The sequence below is a fragment of the Narcine bancroftii genome, chromosome 8 (assembly GCF_036971445.1).
Source record: "Narcine bancroftii isolate sNarBan1 chromosome 8, sNarBan1.hap1, whole genome shotgun sequence".
NCBI classification, from domain to species: domain Eukaryota; kingdom Metazoa; phylum Chordata; class Chondrichthyes; order Torpediniformes; family Narcinidae; genus Narcine; species Narcine bancroftii.
In genome coordinates, this window is record NC_091476.1 from 147,810,734 (window position 1) to 147,833,137 (window position 22,404).

The 22,404-nt window shown below is 42.7% G+C and overlaps 2 long non-coding RNA genes across 2 annotated transcripts in view; one reads left to right on the forward strand and one right to left on the reverse strand.

The window, feature by feature from the left end:
• The window catches only part of LOC138741341 (uncharacterized), a 99,359-nt gene that overhangs the window by 13,578 nt on the left and 63,377 nt on the right, over positions 1-22,404 (reverse strand). The gene's annotated exons all lie outside the window — the stretch shown is intronic.
• LOC138741885 (uncharacterized) lies at positions 9,169-9,698 on the forward strand. Its single transcript, XR_011343847.1, has 2 exons — positions 9,169-9,296; positions 9,440-9,698. It is a non-coding gene; the product is annotated as an uncharacterized lncRNA (long non-coding RNA).

The window sequence follows — 22,404 nt, forward strand, 5'->3', positions numbered from 1 at the left end:
AACCATTTGAAATAGAAGAAATACAGGAGATTTAAAAAAAACTACCGAACAATAAAATGCCGGGAGAGGATGGGCTCCCAATAGAATTCTATAAAACATTTAAAGACTTATTAATTCCTCCTCTACTGGAAGTAATGAACCAGATTGAAAAAACACAAAACATACCAGATTCATGCAAAACAGCAATAATTACAGTAATACCAAAAACGGGGAAAGATTCACTAACACCAGCATCATATAGACCAATATCTCTAATTAACACAGATTATAAGATAATAGCTAAACTATTATCAAACAGATTGGCCGACTGTGTACCAAAAATAGTAAAACTAGATCAAACCGGATTTATTAAAAAAAGACAAACAACGGACAATATCTGTAAGTTCATTAACTTAATCCATGCAGTACAAGGAAACAAGACACCAACAGTGGTGGTTGCTTTAAAAGCAGAGAAAGCCTTTGACAGAGTAGAATGGAATTATTTATTGAAATTTGACATCTGATGTCCAATTAAAAGATTTTTTTTCTTTCTTTTTAAAAATGCATCCACTAGTTGGGGTCACCACTGTAGCGAGGTCGCTACAGCAAGGTTATTGCCCTAAGGCTGTAGCTTGAATCCGCAGGAAAAGAAAGACACACACACACCGACATTGAGTTTATTCAGTGGCAGCTCTTCCTTTTATAGTCAGCTCGACTGCGTCACCACTGGGGCTTGACTTGAACGGGCCGGCTGAGTTCTATCACAATGCAATCAATAATGTTGCGTCTCTTTTTATTGAATGTGCCCAGAAGTATTGAACTGCACGTTTCACAAACATTTCTACGACTGATTCCACCTGCATTGAATTTACCCATCGTTATTGAATGAAGATCTACTGGGACCAATGCCTGAAGAGGGCACACAAAATCAGTGAACCGGTGCGTACTCGAAAGGCCAACATGGCCTGTTTCCGCTCTATAAATGGTTATATGGTTATATGGATTAAAGCATTATATAAGGGACCATTGGTGAAGGTGACAATAAATGGATATATATCAAACCAATTTAAATTAAGCAGATCAACAAGGCAGGGATGTCCACTATCTCCCTCACCGTTCGTGTTAGCTATAGAACCACTGGCAGAACTGATAAGAACAGAAAATAAAATAAGAGGGATAAAAATAAAAGAGAAGGAATATAAAATCAGTCTATTTGCAGATGACATCATAGTATACTTAACAGAACCAGAAATATCAATAAAAGAACTACATTAAAAATTGAAGGAAAATGGAGAAGTATCGGGGTACAAGATCAATGCAAACAAAAGTGAAGCAATGCCAATGAATAATGTGGATTTCACAAAGTTTAAGAAAGAATCACCATTTAGATGGCAAACACAAGCAATTCGATACCTAGGTATACAACTAGTGTGATAGTACAGATCTATCACCAATGTATATAGTTACAGTATCTAGACTGTGCTTACAGCGATTGGCTGAGAGCTTAGACACGCCTACTGTCTGGGCCTTAAAGGGTTGTGTCCCTAGCCAGGTCGGATCATTCCGGACTGGTCGGCCACTTGTGAAGAGCTCCTGTCTTTTGCTAATAAAAGCCTTGGTTTGGATCAACAAGTCTTTGATTCTTTCGACGAGTTCTACAACTAGATAATAATCTCGGCCATCTATACAAACTAAATTATCAGCCATTAATGAAAAAATTACAAGACGACTTAGAGCACTGGAAAAACATACCACTAACACTGATATGAAGGATAAACTGTATTAAAATGAACATCTTCCCAAGGATACAATACCTATTTCAATCATTACCAATTCACCTAACAGAGAAATTCTTCAAGGAGCTAAAGAAAATAATTATGGAAAGGGGGGAAACCGAGGATAGCGCTAGATAAATTAACAGAATGATACAAACAAGGGGGCTTACAGCTACCAAACTTTAAGAATTATTATAGAGCAGCACAATTAAGATACCTATCAGATTTTTATCAAACAAGGAAAAAACCAGATTGGACCAGATTAGAGCTAGATAAAATAGGGGAGAAGGTACCTGAACATATATTATATAAGTGGGATGAAAAGCTAGTGCAACGTAGGAATTCACCAGTATTGCACCATCTGCTCAACATTTGGAAGATTCACATAAAAAGGAATAAAACAAATTATCAACTACCAAAACTAATATTGACGCAAAATCAACGAATCCCTTTCACAATAGATAACCTTTCCTTTAGAGAATGAGAGAGAAAAGGGATCAAAAGAATAGAAAATTGTTTTTCGGGAAATAAATTATTATCTTTTGAACAAATGAAGGTCAAATATGGTATAACTCACGGTACAATGTTTGCATACCACCAACTGAAAACCTACTTTAAAAAATTTTTTAAAAATATTTCACACTATAAACCATAGTGACCAAAATACATACAGACATTTTTCTCTTGAATATTTTCCCCTTTTCCCCCCTCCCTCCCTCTCCCCCCTTCCCATTTATTCAAAGTTCAATCTATAAGACACATTAAACCCGTTAAACAATGTCGTCACTTAATAAATATAAACAAGAAATTTTTGTCTTTTACTTTTATATACTGAGTCAGTTCATTTCGTTGTCTTCTCCTTCTGTCATTTTAGGTGGTGGAAGTCCATGGTAGGATATCTCTATTGTATTTCATGTATGGTTCCCATATTTGTTCGAATATTGTGATGATATTTCTTAAATTATATGTTATTTTTTCGAATGGAATATATTTATTTATTTCTATGTACCATTGTTGTATTCTCAACTTGTCTTCTAATTTCCAGGTTGACATAATACATTTTTTTGCTACAGCTAGGGCTATCATAATAAATCTTTTCTGTGCTCCATCCAAATCGAGTCCAAATTCTTTATTTCTTATATTACTTAGGAGGAAGATCTCTGGGTTTTTTGGTATATTGCTTTTTGTGATTTTATTTAATATCTGGTTTAGATCTTCCCAAAATTTTTTCACTTTCTCACATGTCCAAATTGCATGTATTGTTGTTCCCGTTTCCGATACAATACCTATTTCAATCATTACCAATTCACCTAACATAGAAATTCTTCAAGGAGCTAAATAATAAGGAAATTCTTATGGAAAGGGGGGGAAACCGAGGATAGCACTAGATAAATTAACAGAATGGTACAAACAAGGAGGCTTACAACTACCAAACTTTAAGAATTATTATAGAGCCGCACAATTAAGATACCTATCAGATTTTTATCAAACAAGGGAAAAACCAGATTGGACCAGATTAGAGCTAGATAAAATAGGGGAGAAGATACCTGAACATATACTATATAAGTGGGATGAAAAATTGGTGCAACATAGGAATTCACCAGTATTGCACCATCTGCTCAACATTTGGAAGAAGATTCACGTAGAAAGGAACTGAAAACCTACTTGAAGGACAAATTGGGAAGCAGGCTGAGGTTACCACAAGGAAACAGTTTTGAATATGTGATTACAGACACAATGATAATTAAAAGATTTATAACAAACATGTACATCAAACTGCAAGGGAAAGAGAATGAGGAAACAAGCTGTAAACCCAAACAAAAATGGGAACAAGATCTAAAGATAAAGATAAAGAAAGAAACATGGGAAAAGCTATGCTCTGGAACTATGAGAAATACAATAAACATGAGGTTACGCATGATACAATATAATTGGTTACACAGGCTACACACCATGCCCCAAAAGTTAAATAAATGGGACCCAACAGTATCAGATGTTTTCGCTGTAAGAAGGAAACGGGAACAACAGTACATGCAATTTGGGCATGTGAGAAAGTGGAAAAGTTTTGGGAAGATCTAAACCAGGTATTAAATAAAATCACAAAAAGCAACATACCAAAAAATCCAGAGATCGTTCTTCTAAGTAATATAAGAAGTAAAGAACTTGGCCTCAATTTGGATGGAGCACAAAAAAAATTTATTATGATAGCCTTAGCTGTAGCAAAAAAATGTATTATGTCAAACTGTAAATCAGAAGATAGCCTGAGAATACAGCAATAGTACATAGAAATGAATAAATGTATTCCATTGGAAAAAAAACATATAATTTAAGAAATAACATCACAGTATTCGAACAAATTTGGGAACCGTACATGGAACACAACAGAGAAGTCCTACCGCGGACCTCCACTGCCTAAAATGGCAGAAGACGAAATGAACTGATCCAGTGTGTAAAAGTAGATGACACAAATTTCTTGTTTATTTTCATTGTGTGATGACATTGTTTAATGGGTTTAATGTTTCATATATGTTGACCGTTGAGTGAGTGGGGAGGGGGGGGTGAAGGAGGGAGGGAAGGGAGGGTGAAAAAGGGGAGAAAATGACAATGTGTATATTCAAGAGGGAAATTTTGTGTATTTTGGTCAGTATGGTTCATAGTGTGAAAAATATAAAAATTTAAAAAAAAAGTACCAGACAGTGTTTGAGAAGAACCTGGGAAAAATTAAGCGAGTCCAAGTCAAATTGAATGTGAAACCAGAACCAAAACCTAAGTTGTGTAAGCCAAGGGTGATATCCTTTGCTATCAAAAGGGAATTAATGTCCCACGGCAGCTTCCCCTGCCCTGACGTCCTGCGGCAGCTGCCCCTGCCCTGACGTCCTGCGGCGGCAGCCCATGCCCTGAAGTCCCGCGCTGGCCGCTCCTGTATCTGTTCCAAGGCTTGGAGGTAAAGCGTTATGAAATCTTGAACCCCAACTACTGCATTCTAATGAGGTTTTACTGTATAATATGCTCCAAATGTATATTGAAAAGGCCATATTACGGTCTAGGCAAAAATATTATTAATTTGGAGAGAAAGCCCATAAGGACCTGATATGGCAGTTGAGAACAGAACAAGCCTCAAGAACGATCAATGCAATACAAAGGGGAGATGGCAGGATACCTTACAAGCCAAAGGAAATTAATGACACCTTCTGGGAATTTTATGAAGGTTTATATAAATCAGAATTGTAAGGGAGGCCGAATAAAATGGGTGAGTTCCTGTCAAAGATAGAGTTGCCAAACTTGGATCCAGAAGGACAGGAAGGCCTAGACTGTCCCTTCATGGAAGAAGAAATAGTGCACTGAACTCATTGCAAACCAATAAGGATGGGTTTCTGCCTGAGTTCTATAGGAAAGTTAAAAATTTGTTAATACCTCTCTATATGAACATCATAGACTAAGCAATGGAGATTAGTAGACTCTCGGACTCTATCAACAGCAATCATGACTATTTTGAAAAAAGATAAGGACCCGTTAAAGTCATCTGCTTACAAACCTATTTCGCTATTAAATATGAACTATAATCACCTCCTTTGAAGAAGACCGCAGAGCCCACCTCACTGACAAAAGACAAAGGAGGAAAAACCCAACACCCAACCCCAACCAACCAATTTTCCCCTGCAACCGCTGCAACCGTGTCTGCCTGTCCCGCATCGGACTTGTCAGCCACAAACGAGCCTGCAGCTGACGTGGACATTACCCCTCCATAAATCTTCGTCCGCGAAGCCAAGCCAAAGAATAATCACCAAAGCCCTGGCGAATAGAGTGGCAGAGCATTTGCCAGAACTAATTAACAAAGATCAAGTGGGCTTTGTACCAAAAAGACAGGGGGGTGGATAACATAGGCAGACTGCTAAGCATAATCCACCTGGCGCAAACTAGAAATGAGAAGGGCCTCGCCGTGGCTCATGATGCAGAAAAGGGATTTGTTAGAATGGGACTTTTTATTTAAAGTTCTGGAGAAAATTGGGCTAGGGGCAACTTCTATTAATTGGATAAGGGCACTATATCATGCACCCAAGACGAAAGTTGTGACCAACGGACAGATTTGTTCACCCTTCCCACTCACAAGATCAAGCAGACAGGGATGCTCGCTGTCTCCATCTCTGTTCATACTGGCAATGGAACTATTGGCTGAGGTCAATCGTCAGGATTCAGACATTAAGGGTTTTCAAGTAGGCCAGGAGGAACATAACATCAGTTTATTTGCTGATTTTGTATTGGTATAGATCTGTAATTACTGATAACAATGTTGTAAACTGTTTGTCTAAATTTGAAAAACTATAAATAAAATATTCAAAAAAAAGAGGCAATCAGCAAACAACATAGCTAGATTGCTAAGTCTAGTACACCTGGAACAATCTGGGGTGGACCCGGGAGGATGCGGAGAAGGCCTTCGACAGTTTGGAGTGGGATTTTCTGTTCAAGGTACTGGAAAAATTTGGTTTGAGACAAACATTAATTGGGTTAAGGCATTTTACCACAAGCCCCAAGTGAAAATTATAACAAATGGGCAGATGTCTCCAGTATTTCCATTGAGCAGGTCAAATAGGCAAGGTTGCCCATTATCCCCAGTGCTGTTCGTATTAGCCATTGACCCGCTGGCGGGAGCCAATCAGAAGGATGCAGACATAAAGGGGCTTAACGTGGGCCAGGAGGAATACAAAATGTGTTAGTATATTTGACAAATCATGGGTGTCGTTAGCCAGACTAAGGACCACACTGATGAAAAGGTTTCGGGGGAAAAGGTAAATTTGGACAAAAATGAAATAATGCTTTTGATGAATGGGGATTATGGGCAGTACCAGCAAGGAAATCAATTTTACATGACTGCAGGAAGGCATTAAATATCTGGGGATATTTAATTTATACAAACTTAATTATCTCCCTTTGTTCTGGAAGATCGAGGAGGACCTGATTAGATGGAAGATTCTGCCCATAACATTGATGGGCAGAGTCAACTGTGTCAGAATGCAGGTGATGCCAATATCTTTTCCAATCGTTACCCATTTCATTGCCTCGGTTATTTTTTTTAAAGCACTTAACAAGTGTGTCAGAAGGTTTCTGTGGAATGGGAAGGTGGCTAGAATCTCCATGGAAAAGTTGACATGGGATTACAACTTGGTGGGTTTAAAATGACCCGATTTCAAAAAGTATTACTGGACAGCCCAGGCAAGGCTTATCACCTCACTTTTTGAGAGAGCACCCCACCACCCCCCCCCCCCAAACAGATGCAAATTGGATTACACTTGGTAGGCAAAGAGATAGCTGAAGAATTCATATATAAGTGGGATATCAAATTACTCTCAAAGGAAAATGGATATCCCCATCCTAAAGCATGTACTCTAGACATGGAAAAGAGTAAAATAATGTATTGGATGGAAAGAGGAGGATATCCCCCAAAACACCCTCGACTCAGAATAATTTAATATCCTCAACTTTGGGTAATAAAATCCTGAACCTGGAGCCAGAAAGGGATCAAGTATATCAAGGATTGTTACAAAAGGGGGCATCTTATGTCATTTGAGCAGTTGAGAAACAAATATGATTTGTCCAGCAGAACATTCTTTTGCAAAATTGGGACCATCTATGACCCTACCTGAATGTAGTGACATGGAGATTCTAATATGAAAGGGGAATGTGTGTAAATTTATTTCTAAGATGTATTATATACTCCAAAGTGAGGGCCTGACCCAGGCTTACACAGGTCAAGGGAAAGATGGGAGTCAGACTTGGGCACAACAATAAATGAAGAGTGATGGCAAGACCTGTGTGACAGGTCATCAACACCAGATACAGGATGGTGCACCAGTTCTACCTCACACCACAAAAATTACACAAATCAAAGCTTTAAATTTCAGAAATGTGCTTTAGGTGTGGTATGGAGTTTGCAACTTTTGTCCACTCCATCTGGCAATGTACAAAGATGAAACCCTTCTGGGAAGACCTGGGAGACATTCTGAAAAAAATTACAAAAGTGGATTTTCCACAGGATCTAGAAGTGTACCTTCTGGGAGACACTGGGGACTAAATTTCAAATTGACCAAAGATCAAATTCTGTTTGTGAAGGTCGCTTTGACGGTAGCCAGGAAGTGTATAGCGGTTTTGTGGAAGTCCAAATCCCAACTAAATATCACACATTGGAATGTGGAAATGCAGAGTTGCATTCCCCTGGAGAAAATCACGTACCATCTAAGGAAGAATCATGACACATTCGTTAGAGTGTGGCAACCTTACTTGAAATACATTGGCACACAGATTGATTAGATCCCCCCCCATCACTTCAAAATAGGGGTGTGAGAGCAATCCTTCCTACAGGGAAATGCAAGAGACCAAGAAAGTGGGACGTGGTGCAAGTGACTTTTTTTTTAATTAAAGATTTTTTTCCTTTTAATTTTTTTTAGCCTTTGACCCCACCAGAATTTGTATCGGTACAATTTAATTGACTGTTTTTACAGCAGGGTAAGGATGGGGGGAATGGGGAGGTGGAAGGGAGAATAAACACAGTCTGTATATTGTATGAATCCTGAAAGATTAGACTGTTTATTTGAACTTTGTGAATCTATGAAAATCAAAATAAAATATTTTAAAAAAAAAGAGGAAATACTATTGACTCCATCTCAGAAGCGAATTTTAGCTTTTATCTCCTTTTCTGCTGGCAACTTGTCCCAGGAATTAACTGGTTAAGGGTCCAATGGAAAAATCACTCCGGGGACTGACAGCCTCTATTCCAACTCATATGCCCGGTGTCAGCTGATGCAGGTGTGCCTATTAAACCAGTGGAAAAAGGAGAGCAGAAAGTCACCCGTTTCCAGTTGAAGGTAGATCCTCCTATCCCCAGGGTTAAGTTGTGTTCAGTGGAAAAGCAGTCAGTGTCCTCGATAAAGGTGGCCCAGTGGAAACAGCACCAACGGCTTCTATCCCAGGATACTACACAGTCAATTAACTGGGATGACAGTAGAAAAAGGGCTATTGATAGCTAGACAAGCAATTTTGATGAAATGGAAAGACAGCACTCCATATATTCAATAGTTCCTAAGTTTAAAAATAAATCAGACATAATGTTAAAGATGTAAAGGTGAATTTTTATAAGATGTGGGGCCCATTCTTGGAGTATTACCATAATTTAAAGAATTAGGGTGCTTGGATGCTCCTGAGCAGCATTGTCATCCTTCATTTCTTATGTGTATTGTGGAAGCTCGCCCATACAACAGGCGAGTTGGCTCATGGAGCTGCGGCAAAGTCTGCAGCAGATCTGACTGTGAGAGCTCCAGGTGCGGGGCAAGCCCACAGCCTGGCGGCTGTCATCATAAAGGTCCCAGGAGTCACAAGCATCTTCGGGTTCCGAGAGATTTAAGCATGTGCGAGAGTTCTATTAAAGTCAGTTGGTTCAACTCACTTTCGACTCTGTGTGATTCTTTCACTCGCTGCATGCCTAGTGTGTCTACAGTATATTAGATATGCAAGTTAACCTTGTTTAGAGGGAGGTATTTGATCAATAGGGTGAGTTCTTTTTTTCCTTTTTTGTTTTCTTTTGATATTTTGATAAAATGGGTTTGAATGAGAAGGGTACACACAATTTATTCTATATATGATTAAGGTATTATTTGAGAAGTACAAATTATATGTCTTTTCTTATATTTCAGCCCATGTATTGCATTAATATGTATGTGCAGCAGGCCGGGTCAACCCCGCACACAACAGGCCGAATTGCCGTAGCGAACAGCCAGTGCAGAAGGGCACTGGGGCTTTCCTCGCACTGTGCAGAAGTTCCAGGCTGCAGGAGCGTGTTGCCCGGGGAATGGCCAGGCCTCACAGCAGCATTATGACATCACTCCTGTGAACCTGTCACTTCCCCTAAGAAGGAACGCACGTGATTTGAATAAACAGCAGTTAGTGGTTTAATTTCTTGGTGTGGACAGCATTTATTTCAGCGGTTCTGGCTTTAGCAGGGCTACATGTTTTTTTAAATTAAACTTAATAAAGATATTTTAAAAAGAAAAGAAAAAGAGAAACAAATTAACAATGATGGCAAATTAAACTTCAGCTAATAGTCAACCAAAATGCTTGAAAAACAACCTTTTTAAATTTGTCCCCATTAAATTTTTTCAGGAGTACAGGAATTAACCCAACGTTCTTATTTCTTAGAGTTAACTGTCAAGTTTGTTTGGGTTTGGAAATCGGGAGTCGGTCACACCTAGCCAGCTGAAAAGTAACAAGGTTTGTATGACTTCTGGGGATGGAAAGCCAAACATGCTCACTCTGAAATCTATTTATAGTAATGCTGATCAGTGCTAAACAGTCGCTCTCCCCACTGCATGTTCTGTTCTTGTTGGGCACCAAATCCAAATTGTGTACATCAAATCTCATCATGGAAAAAACACGCAAACAGTTTTATCGTCAATGCATCAAATGTGCAGAATCCTGCAAGAAAATAGACTGATTACTAAGAAAAACATGTTAGCACTGTTCATGCCAGTCAGACTGTGACTTTAACACAGGTGCCCCCCAAAGAAATTGCAAGACACAGTGCTTTATTTGAAAAACATTCAGCGCCAAATCTTTCAGATGAAGAAGAAGGGAATGATAGTGATAAAGGTGATATATCTATAACCCACACAACTTCCCAAACTATAGCCAAGAACAGCCTTGTTGACAATGACTTTCAGAATATCGCAAAACAACTGCGAGTCTCTTCAGAACCTCATCTGAAAATATTTCAAGTGACAAAAGGCACTTTCAGATGACCACAATACCCGACAATACACATTGTACTCCTGTGCGGCTGTTGGGGAGGTCATCTGAAACGGGAGTACCGGCTTGGAGGTCTACTTATCCTACCCTTCTCCAGTAGGTATAATATCCTGTTCAGAGCATTCCCCATTGCAGCTGAAAGCAGCTCAAGTAAAACATTTAATGAAGTTATGGATAAAGAAAAATAAAATGACAGGCTCTAGGGGTAAATTATCGGCTTTGACTCCATTGTATAATAATCAACTTATTTCTTTTTCAATACATAATCGAAGTTTATTGCATTGGAGATTTAAAGGTCTGAAAAATTTAGGAGTTTGTTTTAAAGAGGGTAAATTTTTATCTTTTAATCAGATGAGGCAAGGTTTTGGAATTGATAAGAACTCTGTTTCTTTATTATCAAATTCAATCTTTGATAAAATGTATGTTTGGTAGAGATATGATTTTACCTGAAATGACTAAATTTGAGACTTTTCTTATGAAGGTAACAGAGAAGGGTTATATTTCATCTATGTATCAAATATTACAGGATGGTATGGATAAAAAGGGATGGGATAGATCTAAAAGTAAATGGGAAGTGGATACTGGTTTTATTTTTTCCGAAGATGATTGGTTAGGTATCTGTTATGATAGTGTAACTACAATTTTTTACATCAATTATACTTAACACCTGAAAAATTTAAAAAGTATGGTTTTCATGAATCAGATTTGTGTTTTAGATGTGGTGATATGGTTGGAACTTTTTTTCATGCCGTTTGGTCATGTATACATATACAATCTTTTTGGAAGAAAATTCAATCATTTTTAGAAAATCTGTATAAGATTAAAATAGTTTTAGATCCAACAGTATTTTTATTGGGTAGTTTGCAACCTCTGAAAGGCTTGGGATTAGATAAGTTTCAGCTTGCTTTTGTATATTTAGCTTTATCCATAGCGAAAAAATGTATTGCTAGTATGTGGAAAGTAACAAATATGATTGATATTAATAGATGGCATAATGAGATGAAATATTGTTTAATAATGGAAAAAATTATGTATGTTTCGTGTGATAATTATAATTTTTTTTATTAATGTGGTTGTTATAGTCAGAATATTTACATTGATTATATCTTAATATGTCTATTTAATTTTTCTTTAATATTTTTTTCTTTTTTCTTTCTTTATGGCTCTCCTTAGGAGAGTTGGCTGAAGGGGGGATTCTTTTCTTTTTTTTCCTTAAAATAATGTTCATATTTATGGTTAATTGTTGCATATGTTATATACTATTTGTTTTTTGAACGAATAAATAAAGTTAAAAAAAAAATCACTGAAGGTGAATCCAGGGATTTTATGCAACGCCTTCTACTGAAGGAAGTGCTCTCTATGAGTTCTAGAGGCCAGGCCCAAACAACATTCGCTCTTTGAAAGCATCATGGTCAACAGAGAACAAATTTCACAGACACTTAAATCTCAAAGTGTAACAAGGTGGTCTTGTAGATATGAAGCCCTAAAAGCCATGGTACAGCAATTACCTCATATCGTACAGGTATTGCTTGACTTGACAAATGATCAAGACCCCAAAACATATATGGATAGCAGTGCATTATTGAACGCCTAATGTGATTTTGACTTCTTAATTGGATTGGTTGCGCTGAAAATAATACTGTCAAACATAAACAGCCTCAGCAAATTCCTCAAGGGAAAGACTGCAGATATTATAATAGCAACCAAGGAAACTCTTACTAACTGTAGAAATGAAGAAAACTTTGAAAGTGTTTGGAAATGCACTGAAAAGTTAGGTGAAACTATCAAAGAAATCATCCAAGGCAAACAATTCTCATTCAAGGAAGCAAAAGTTCCACGGAGAAAAAAGGTGTCTCATCCATTGCAAGCCATGGTTCGTGAATCAGCACGGAAATGCCACTGGATCAAACTGCCAAACACTGCCATTGCATATCTACCTATTATTTTAGTCTGGATAAGGTTAGTGTGGAAATAGGATCACGATTTAATGGTAATGACCAAGGCATACTTTGTGCACTAAATTATCCTCAATTCTGATGTGTCAGAGGAGCGCAATCAACTTGTTACATCATATTATGGGGTCGATCTGATCTCCTAAAGGCAGAAAAAGCAATCTACACAAAGTTAGTCACAGACCATTCACATCCATCAGGTTCACAGGCAACTGCAGCTGGTGTGTTGTTGAAACGGTTTAAAAAAAAAAAAGATCTTCATGGCATACTGCAGTCTTCAACAAAATCGCTTCAACAAAATTCTTGCTACATCGTGTTTTGCAGAGGGCTCCTTCAGTGGCCTCAGAAGAATGAAGCTATATCTGAGGAGTACAATGGATCAAACGCGACTTAACAGTGTGGCAATGCTGTTGAGTGAAAGTATGCCAATATGTCTGTTGGTAAAAATGTTGATTAAATAATTGATATTTTTGCTGCTAAGGCAGAAAACAATATTTCTTTTAAGTTGCACGTTGTGTGATTTGTGCTGTGTATCGTTGATTGATTATAAACTTTTTAATTAGAAATTGGTGCTTGTGTTTTATCTGTGTAAAATTTTGGGCAAATCAAACCTTCTGCCCTCTTTAACCAAAGAGTTCCCATACACCCATAAGTGATGTTGCCAGCCAGTAGGAGCACTCAGATGAAGACCTGACTGTACATGAACGACTTTGCCGTCTTTTGTTCAGATACACAATCAGTGTGTAGATTGATCAGCATCTGCGGCCAGTTTGTGTCAGCATCGGGTACCAGGGTAAACCAGAAGAGTGAGGCAATGCTCTTCAGTAACAGTCTGACCGGTTCACCATTCTCTTCACAGTGCGGTCCGACTACCTGAAGGTGTTGGGGATCTGGTTTAGAGGGGCCGAAGCGTGCAACAAGAATTGAAAAGAGCACATCACAAAGGTGCTTCATCTCCATAACAGGGAAGAACCTGGTCATCAGGTGTGAGGTGCTCTCAGGTCTGCTGTACAAGGTGCAGGTGTGACCGATCCCCCGCACCTCTGCCCTGGGGGTCACCAGAGCTATTTTTCGGTTTATGTGGGGATCCAAGATGGAAAGGGCCCAAAAGGTTGTCATGTACAAATCACCGGATAATATAGGCGCAAGGGCATACCCAACGTGGTCCTCATCCTGATGACCACCTTCGTATGCGTGGAACCAAAGTACGAGGGCACCAGGTGCCGTGATGTGCTAAATTTCTTCCTGTCCCAGGTGTTGTGAAGGATGTGAAGAACGATCGTGCAATGTTCCAGTTAGTTGGACTGACTTTGTTACATCACCCATCTTTGGTGGAAAAGTTTTTCCAGACCAACACCTTAGACCACAAGGCCAGCAGGCAGTGGTCAACACGGTATGTCCTGCAGACACTGAGAAATGAGGATCCCCAGTGAGGTAGTTCCCTGATCAGACCTTCCAGGTCATCTGGTGGAATGCCTAATCGCCAGAGCTCACAGACAAGCACCTGGTCTTGGCCTGGCTGGTGGTGAGAGGAGCCCTCCCAGTCAGATCCTTCCTGTCTGACCAGAACATTACCCACCACACACATTGTCCCAAGATGACTGCAGTGGAATGGGCAGTCGCCCACCTCTTGGCTGAATGCAGATTCACTTAATGTGTAGAGAATGATCCAGGGGTCCTTGACACGGTACACCCCAGAAGCACGTGACGGAAAATTCCCTTATCCTACGGTCACCCACAGAGTTAGACATTCAGAACTGATGGAAGACTATCAACTTGATGAAAGATGCACTTTGATCTGCCTAAAACCTATTGGTCTTTTAGCACAAAGAGATGTTGGTGAGGGAATGCTGCTGACTGGCACATTCCAGGCTGCAGGAGTACAGGTTAGGGTTTGAATGGTTAATATTCTAAGTTGGATAGTCTATATGAAAAGATGGCTGCACCGGTATATTTTGACTACCTGTTGTCATATAGGCCGTGTTTCTACTGAGCGATGAAAATTCGGGGCAATGCGAGGTAACACCTCGAAGTTTTCCTCAGTAGAAACACATTGGGTAGTGGCCGATGCGCGGTGATGGGAGGTGCTCCGTCGTCCACCTTTTGAGGTGGTCAATGCGCGGTGATGCGAGGGACGATTTTTCAGTAGAAACACAGCGAGTAACGAATTCGTGGTGTACCGGGTCTCAATTTTTCGCCCGCGCTTTTCAATTGATCATCGCATGCACGCACCGGCACAGCACATTATCTTATTGCGTATATATACTGCACAAGCTACCTACTAGCTAGCTATACTGTGTTCATATCACCTCCGCTGTTCCTTTGTGTATCGTTAAATTGGAGTAATTTCCCTGGACAAATATCAAGCTTGTCTGTCGTTATTATAACTTTTTTCGTTTCTTCGTTGGAATATGTCGGACAGTATCAACTGGACATTTGATCTTCAGCGATTCTTGATCACAAAATGGCAGGAAGTGATGGTGAAGGGCATTTTGGATGGGAAAACAAAACGACCTGATATGTGACCTTAAAATACGCGACTTCCTGGTCACCTCGCATCGCCCCACATCACCGCGTATTTATCGCTCAGTAGAAACAGTTCGGGTAGTCGTAAAATAAGAGGTGATGCGGGGGACAAAATTTGCGGTGATGCAAGGTGATGCGGGGTGATACGAGGTGTCCCAGTAGAAACACACACATAGATAGTAACTAATTTATTCCTAATTGTATGTTCAGCACGCTTTGGATCAGCAAGCTTTTGTTAAATGCGCTATTGTGGCGGCGCATTCTCTCATGGTGAACCAGCCCCGCGTGTAACGCCACGTGGCGGGGCAGCCATAGGAAGATGGCGTTATCAGGGTTTCTCCCTCCCTCAAGTCTCCTGCCCAGTGCACGCCTGGGGCAACGATTATGATATTACCACTCAGACGGTGACTGAGCTCAAGCTGACCTTAAAGGGGCGCGCGCTGAATTTGAATAAAACAGTCATTAACGACATTCAATGTAGTGGCTGTGTCTTTCTTGGCTGTTGGCAGCTCCATATTGGTGATGCCAATGAGCCCAGACACTGCTCTGGTCTCAAGAATATGGATCCGGCCGAGATCAATGCCATTGCCATCAAACTGCCCCCCTTTAGACCCATTGCCGCGTATGTGGTTCGGGCAGACAGAGGCGCAGTTTCGACCGAGGAACATTTCAGCAGACGCCACGATGTTCTACACATCATGAGCGCGCTAAACGAAGAAATGGCAGCGAGGGTGGATGATCTAATACACAACCCACCAGCCGAGGGTAACTATCCTGCTCTCAAGAACCTGCTCTTTGGGAGGAGTCACATGATGGAGTAGTGGCCAGTTAGGTAAAACCAGCCCCCTACAGAAAAAAAGTCAGGAAAAGACAAAGCTCAACAAATATAAAATATAAGAAATAGAAGATAAAGTTACAGAGAAGAGAAAGAAGATGGCACCCAAGAAGGAGAAAGTAAAAACAAACGGAAAAAAAGTCACCAGAGAAGAAAGAAGAAGGCCTTACCTGCACGAAGGAACAGTGGTGGGGAGAAGCACCCGATCCCCGAGGTTGGTGCCTGCCCTGCGGAGTCGTGACCTTCCGACCGGTGGACTTCAAAAATGGCTCTCGACAGTGAAAACGATTTTATGGAAAAAAGATTATAAATTTCTATTAAGACATCCAGCCGTACTTAAAATATTTATACCTGGGGAGCAAAACAGACCGTTTTCAGATCCGGAAGAAGCACAAGAATTCGCAGAACGTTTCCAGGACAGAAGAAGAGATGTAACAAGAATGAAGAATGGCGATAAAGTATATATAAAGATATAAAAACAACATATATGTGTGATAGTACAGACCTATCACCAATGTATATAGTTACAGTATCTAGAGTATGTAATGACTGTGCTTACAGCGATTGGCTGAGAGCTTAGCCACACCTACTGGCTGGGCCTTAAAGGGTTGTGTCCCTAGCCAGGTCGGATCATTCCGGACTGGTCAGCCACCTGTGAAGAGCTCCTGTCTTTTGCTAATAAAAGCCTTGGTTTGGATCAACAAGTCTTTGGTTCTTTCAACGAGCTCTACAATTTTATTAGCAAAAAGAATTTTTTTTAAAAGGGATGGAGCGTCTGACTCGGCCAGAAAAACTTGACATCGACCCACAATCAGCTACAGCCTTCAAAGCCTTTAAGTTCTGGGTGATGAACTTTGAAAACTTCCTAAGGGTCATTGAGGTGGAGGAGGATAACCAGCGTCTAACAGCATTGCTGTCTATGGTGTCCTTGAGAGTCTACGACAGGGGTGTCAAACTCAAATGCACGGAGGGCCAAAATTAAAAACTTGGACTAAGTCGAGGGCCGAACTAAATATTTATTGAAAATTTTCAACAACATCTGCATGTTTTCTCTTCTTTCAACATATGTAATGTTAAACTTTTTCTTATTAAAATAAATGTTTAATAATAGTTTTGGATAAACTCTTTCCAGAAGCATTAACAAATGAGAAATAAAATATTCAATAAATAATATTTCTCTATAGAGGATTTGTCAAATGTTGCTAGTGTGCTGTCGAATAGTAAAATCTGAGGGCTATTGAGAATGTGGGAGAATAACATGATTCCTGAAACAATCAAATGGGTGACTGATTGTGGGCATGAACTCTAGCAGGGTTATTTGCCATGCCCTTTTTCCATTGGTACAGATATCCTTTGATTTACACACTTTTCAAGTTTTATGCCTAATGAGCTTGTATCCAGGTGCAGGACCAGTTTTAACCAGGAATATATTTATCACTGTGACATGAAACTAATGGAAGATCATTTTATCCTGAGATTAAAGTTCATAATCCTTACTCAGGCCTGTGTGCAGGAGGGCGGGGTTTGCGGGCGATCGGGTTGGACAACGACAGTGCGGGGGCATCGGCTCTCACTGCAGGGCGGCATCTCGGCGGATCAGCGGCCCCGTCACCGTGAGTCGTGGGTCAGCCTGCGGCAGGGAGGGGGAGTGGGCAAAGGTCCTGGCGAGGTCAGGCCCCACCCTGAGTTTCTGCCGGACCCCCCTTGACCTGCTGAGTTTCTCCCGGACCCCCCTTGACCTGCTGAGTTTCTCCCGGACCCCCCTTGACCTGCTGAGTTTCTCCTGGACCTCCCTTGACCTGCTGAGTTTCTCCCGGATCCCCCTTTGACCTGCTGAGTTTATCCCGGACCCCCTCCCCTTGACCTTCTGAGTTTCTCCCGGACTCCTCCCCCTTGACCTGCTGAGTTTCTCTCGGACCTCCCTTTGACCTGCTGAGTTTCTCCCAGATCCCCCTTTGACCTGCTGAGTTTCTCCCGGATCCCCCTTTGAACTGCTGAGTTTCTCCCGGACCCCCCTTGACCTGCTGAGTTTCTCCCGGACCCCCCTTGACCTGCTGAGTTTCTCCCGGACCCCCTTTTCTTTCCGTTTCAGTGTCCCAGGACCTTTCCAGGGCAGTCTCCGCGCTCAGGACCGCGCTGGGATCCCGGTCAGTGGTGGAGGAGCAGGTGAGCGCGGCTAATCCTGATCCAGGCCACGCCACCCCCGAGATTGGCGAGGGGGGGGGTTCCACCCTACCTGCCCGACCAGCCTCGCTCTCCACGTGTACTCCGGGCACCCGCCACTGGTCCGGTGGGATGGCGCAGGGCAGCCAGTGCCCCCATCGCCCGGCGGGGAGCCCCAATCTTCCCTCCAGCGTCCCGACTCCATCTGCAGCTCCAAGAAACGCTGTGCCACTGGGGTTCCGGGCGCTGGGAAGCGGCCTTGGCTTCCCGACACCGGCCAGGCCGCGCTGTGGTGGGTGGGTGGGCGGGGGGACACGACAGCGTGTTTATAAAACCACCCACCACTACTTTTCAAGGACTAGGATTTTTCTCTCTCTCTCTCACCCTGGGACACAGCGGTTACTGTGCATGCGCTATAAAGGCGCGGCGGCCAGCGGGCCACCTCTAATACATTTTTGATATGATCTTGCGGGCCAAATATAATTATATCGCGGGCCAGAGTTTGACATGTGTGGTCTACGAGAACATCCAGGATGAGACCACTTACACCGCAGCCATAAAGGTACTGAACGAACTGTACGATCAACCAATGAACATAGTTCATGCCCGGTTCATACTTGCGTCGAGGAAGCAACAGCCCGGCGAGTCCAGCAGGGAATATTTACAAGTAGTAAAGGCGTTGGGCAAGGACTGTAACTGTGTGGACAAAACTGCCGCCGAGATCACAAACGATCTCGTCCGGGATGCCTATGTGACCGGGCTCCGATCGAACGAAGTGAGGCTGCGCTTGCTCGAACAAGGGGTAGAAAAACTAGAGGACGTGGCCCGGATTGCAATCACAATGGAGGATGCAGCCTTAAAGTCAAATGAGCTCTCTAGGGACTGGACCCCACGTTCTGATGTGAGTAGAGTGCTCTTCAACCCTACCACCCCCTGAAATACTGACGGCCTGTCGGCTGCTGCTACACTTCCCCCTGCGAACCCAAAATGTTATTTCTGCGGGAGGGACAAGCACAGCAGGTCTCAGTGCCCAGCAAGAAAAGCCAAGTGCCAGAAGTGCCTTAAAAACGGCCACTTTGCTGCAGTCTGTAGGTCTAAAATGGCCGCCGGCAAACACAGTGCCTCGTGTGAAGCCCAACCGCCACTATCCCATTCAAGATCTTCTTCCCCAGAGCTCTCATCCAATGAGAGAGAGGGCTCCCCTGCACGGCAATGCCTGACGTCACGGAGACGCCGAACCCGGAAGGGGCAGCCCACCTTCGCAACCATGATGTTGGCCCACCTCTCACCCCCGTGCGGAACACTCAACCCGGCCTCGGTCCCGACTGTAGAGCCCGCTATTGCCACGGCCACGAGCACCCCCGGAGCCGACACTACCACTGCTGCTGCCACCGCCACAGCCACCCCCCAAGACGACGCTACCGCTACCCGCTCCCCTGCTGCCTCTGCCCACGTCGCCACCGGTGCGGACACCGCGACCGACTGGGGACCCGCCGCTGCCAACCAGGTACTCACCCTAGCTTCCATCGCTGACGACCGCTGGGGCCCGACCGCCGCCCTACCCACCGCTAACCGCGAGCAACAACCCCCACTACTTACCGTTCATCCGCCGACGCTGCCACAACAGCACCTCCGAGAGTACCTCCAACCTGCTCCTCCAGCACTGACTGCGTCTATGACGTCATCCCGCGGAAACGGGATGACATCAACACGCGGAACTTCCCTGTCAACAGGATCACAGGCTGCTTCTATAACACTAAATCAGCAATGCTCTCATCGTCTCACTATAGCAATGGATCTGATTAAAGTGCATGGACACTACACCAACTCTGGGTCAACTGACAGTTTTATCCGGCCAGATCTGGCCCTCCGTTGCGGACTTGACATTATCCCTACTACCCAGAGGATCTCTTTAGCGACAAGGTCGCTCTCGACCAGGATAAAGGGGTATTGCATCGCCACGCTGGAAGTACAGGGCGAAACAGTCACCCACTTCAAATTATTCATCTTTCCCCAATTGTGCGCCACGGTGTTGCTGGGATTAGACTTTCAGTGTCAGTTTCAAACGGTGTCCCTACACTTTGGGGGACACCACGCCCCCCCTCTCGGTCTGCCATCACCCCACCCTTGAAGCACCCGAGCAACCCGCCCCGCGCCCCGGTACAGAAGAAAAAGTGAGATTAGAGATGGTAATGACAGAAATAGGGAAAAGAGTAGACAAGGTGGAAGAACGAGAAACAGCCGTAGAAATGGAAATGGACGTCTTAAAAAGGAAACTGGAAGAATCTGATAAAAAAAGTTAAAGAAACACAGGAGTTGTTAGTTCAGAAGATGGATATAATGGAAAACTATAATAGGAGAAACAATATAAAGATAGTGGGCCTTAAGGAAGATGAAGAAGGCAAAGATATGAAAGAATTTATAAAAGAATGGATCCCCAGGGTCCTAGGAATGCCAGAATTACAGGAAGGAATGGAAATAGAAAGGGCACACAGAACATTAGCCCCTAAACCACAGCCACAACAAAAACCAAGATCTATTCTAGTAAAATTCCTGAGATATATGACAAGAGAAAATATATTGGAGAAGGCAATGAAAAAAATGAGAGAAGACAAAAAACCACTGGAATACAAGGGTCAAAAAATTTTTTTCTATCCAGATATAAGTTTTGAACTCCTGAAGAAGAGGAAGGAGTTTAATGCAGCAAAAACGACCCTATGGAAAAAAGGTTATAAATTTATGTTAAAATACCCAGCGGTACTTAAAATAGTTATCCTGGGGCAGCAAAGCGAACTATTCTCGGATCCGGAAAAAGCACGAAAATTTGCAGAACAACTACAAAACAGACAGATGTAGCAAGAACAAAAATGACAACAAACTATATATCTATATATATAGATATATATATATTCTTGGGCTTGGCTTTGCGGACAAAGATTTATGGAGGGGTAAAGTCCACGTCAGCTGCAGGCTCGTTTGTGGCTGACAAGTCCGATGCGGGACAGGCAGACACGGTTGCAAGGGAAAATTGGTTGGTTCTGGCTGGGTGTTGGGTTTTTCCTCCTTTGTCTTTTGACAGTGAGGTGGTCTCTGCGGTCTTCTTCAAAGGAGGTTGCTGCCCGCCAAACTGTGAGGCGACAAGATGCACGGTTGGAGGCGATATCAGCCCACTGTCAGTGGTCAATGTGGCAGGCACCAAGAGCTGTCTTTAAGCAGTCCTTGTACCTCTTCTTTGGTGCACCTCTGACTCGGTGGCCAGTGGAGAGCTCGCCATATAACACGATCTTGGGAAGGCGATGGTCCTCATTCTGGAGACGTGACCTACCCAGCGCAGTTTGATCTTCAGACGCTTTTGGCCTCTGCCATCTCAAGTACTTCGATGTTGGAGATGAAGTCGGTCCAATGAATGTTGAGGATGGAGCGGAGACAAAGCTGGTGGAAGCGTTCTAGGAGCCGTAGGTGATGCTGGTAAAGGACCCATGATTCAGAGCCGAACAGGAGTGTGGGTATGACAACGGCTCTGTATACGCTAATCTTTGTGAGGTTTTTCAGTTGGTTGTTTTTCCAGATTCTTTTGTGCAGTCTTCCAAAGGCGCTATTTGCCTTGGCGAGTCTGTTGTCTATCTCGTTGTCGATCCTTGCATCCGATGAAATGGTGCAGACGAGATAGGTAAACTGGTTGACCGTTTTGAGTTTTGTGTGCCCGATGGAGTTGTGGGGGGGGAACTGGTAGTCATGGTGAGGAGCTTGCTGATGGAGGACCTCAGTTTTCTTCAGGCTGATTTCCAGGCCAAACATTTTGGCAGTTTCCGCAAAGCAGGACGTCAAGCGCTGAAGAGCTGGCTCTGAATGGGCAACTAAAGCGGCATCGTCTGCAAAGAGTAGTTCACGGACAAGTTGCTCTTGTGTCTTGGTGTGAGCTTGCAGGCGCCTCAGATTGAAGAGACTGCCATCCATGCGGTACCGGATGTAAACAGTGTCTTCATTGTTGAGGTCTTTCATGGCTTGTTTCAGCATCATGCTGAAGAAGATTGAAAAGAGGGTTGGTGCGAGAACGCAGCCTTGCTTCACGCCATTGTTAATGGAGAAGGGTTCAGAGAGCTCATTGCTGTATCTGACCCGACCTTGTTGGTTTTCGTGCAGTTGGATAACCATGTTGAGGAACTTTGGGAGGCATCCGAGGCGCTCTAGTATTTGCCTTTCCTACTCACGGTGTCGAAGGCTTTGGTGAGGTCAACAAAGGTGATGTAGAGTCCTTTGTTTTGTTCTCTGCACTTTTATTGGAGCTGTCTGAGGGCAAAGACCATGTCAGTAGTTCCTCTGTTTGCGCGAAAGCCGCACTGTGATTCTGGGAGAACATTTTCGGCGACACTAGGTATTA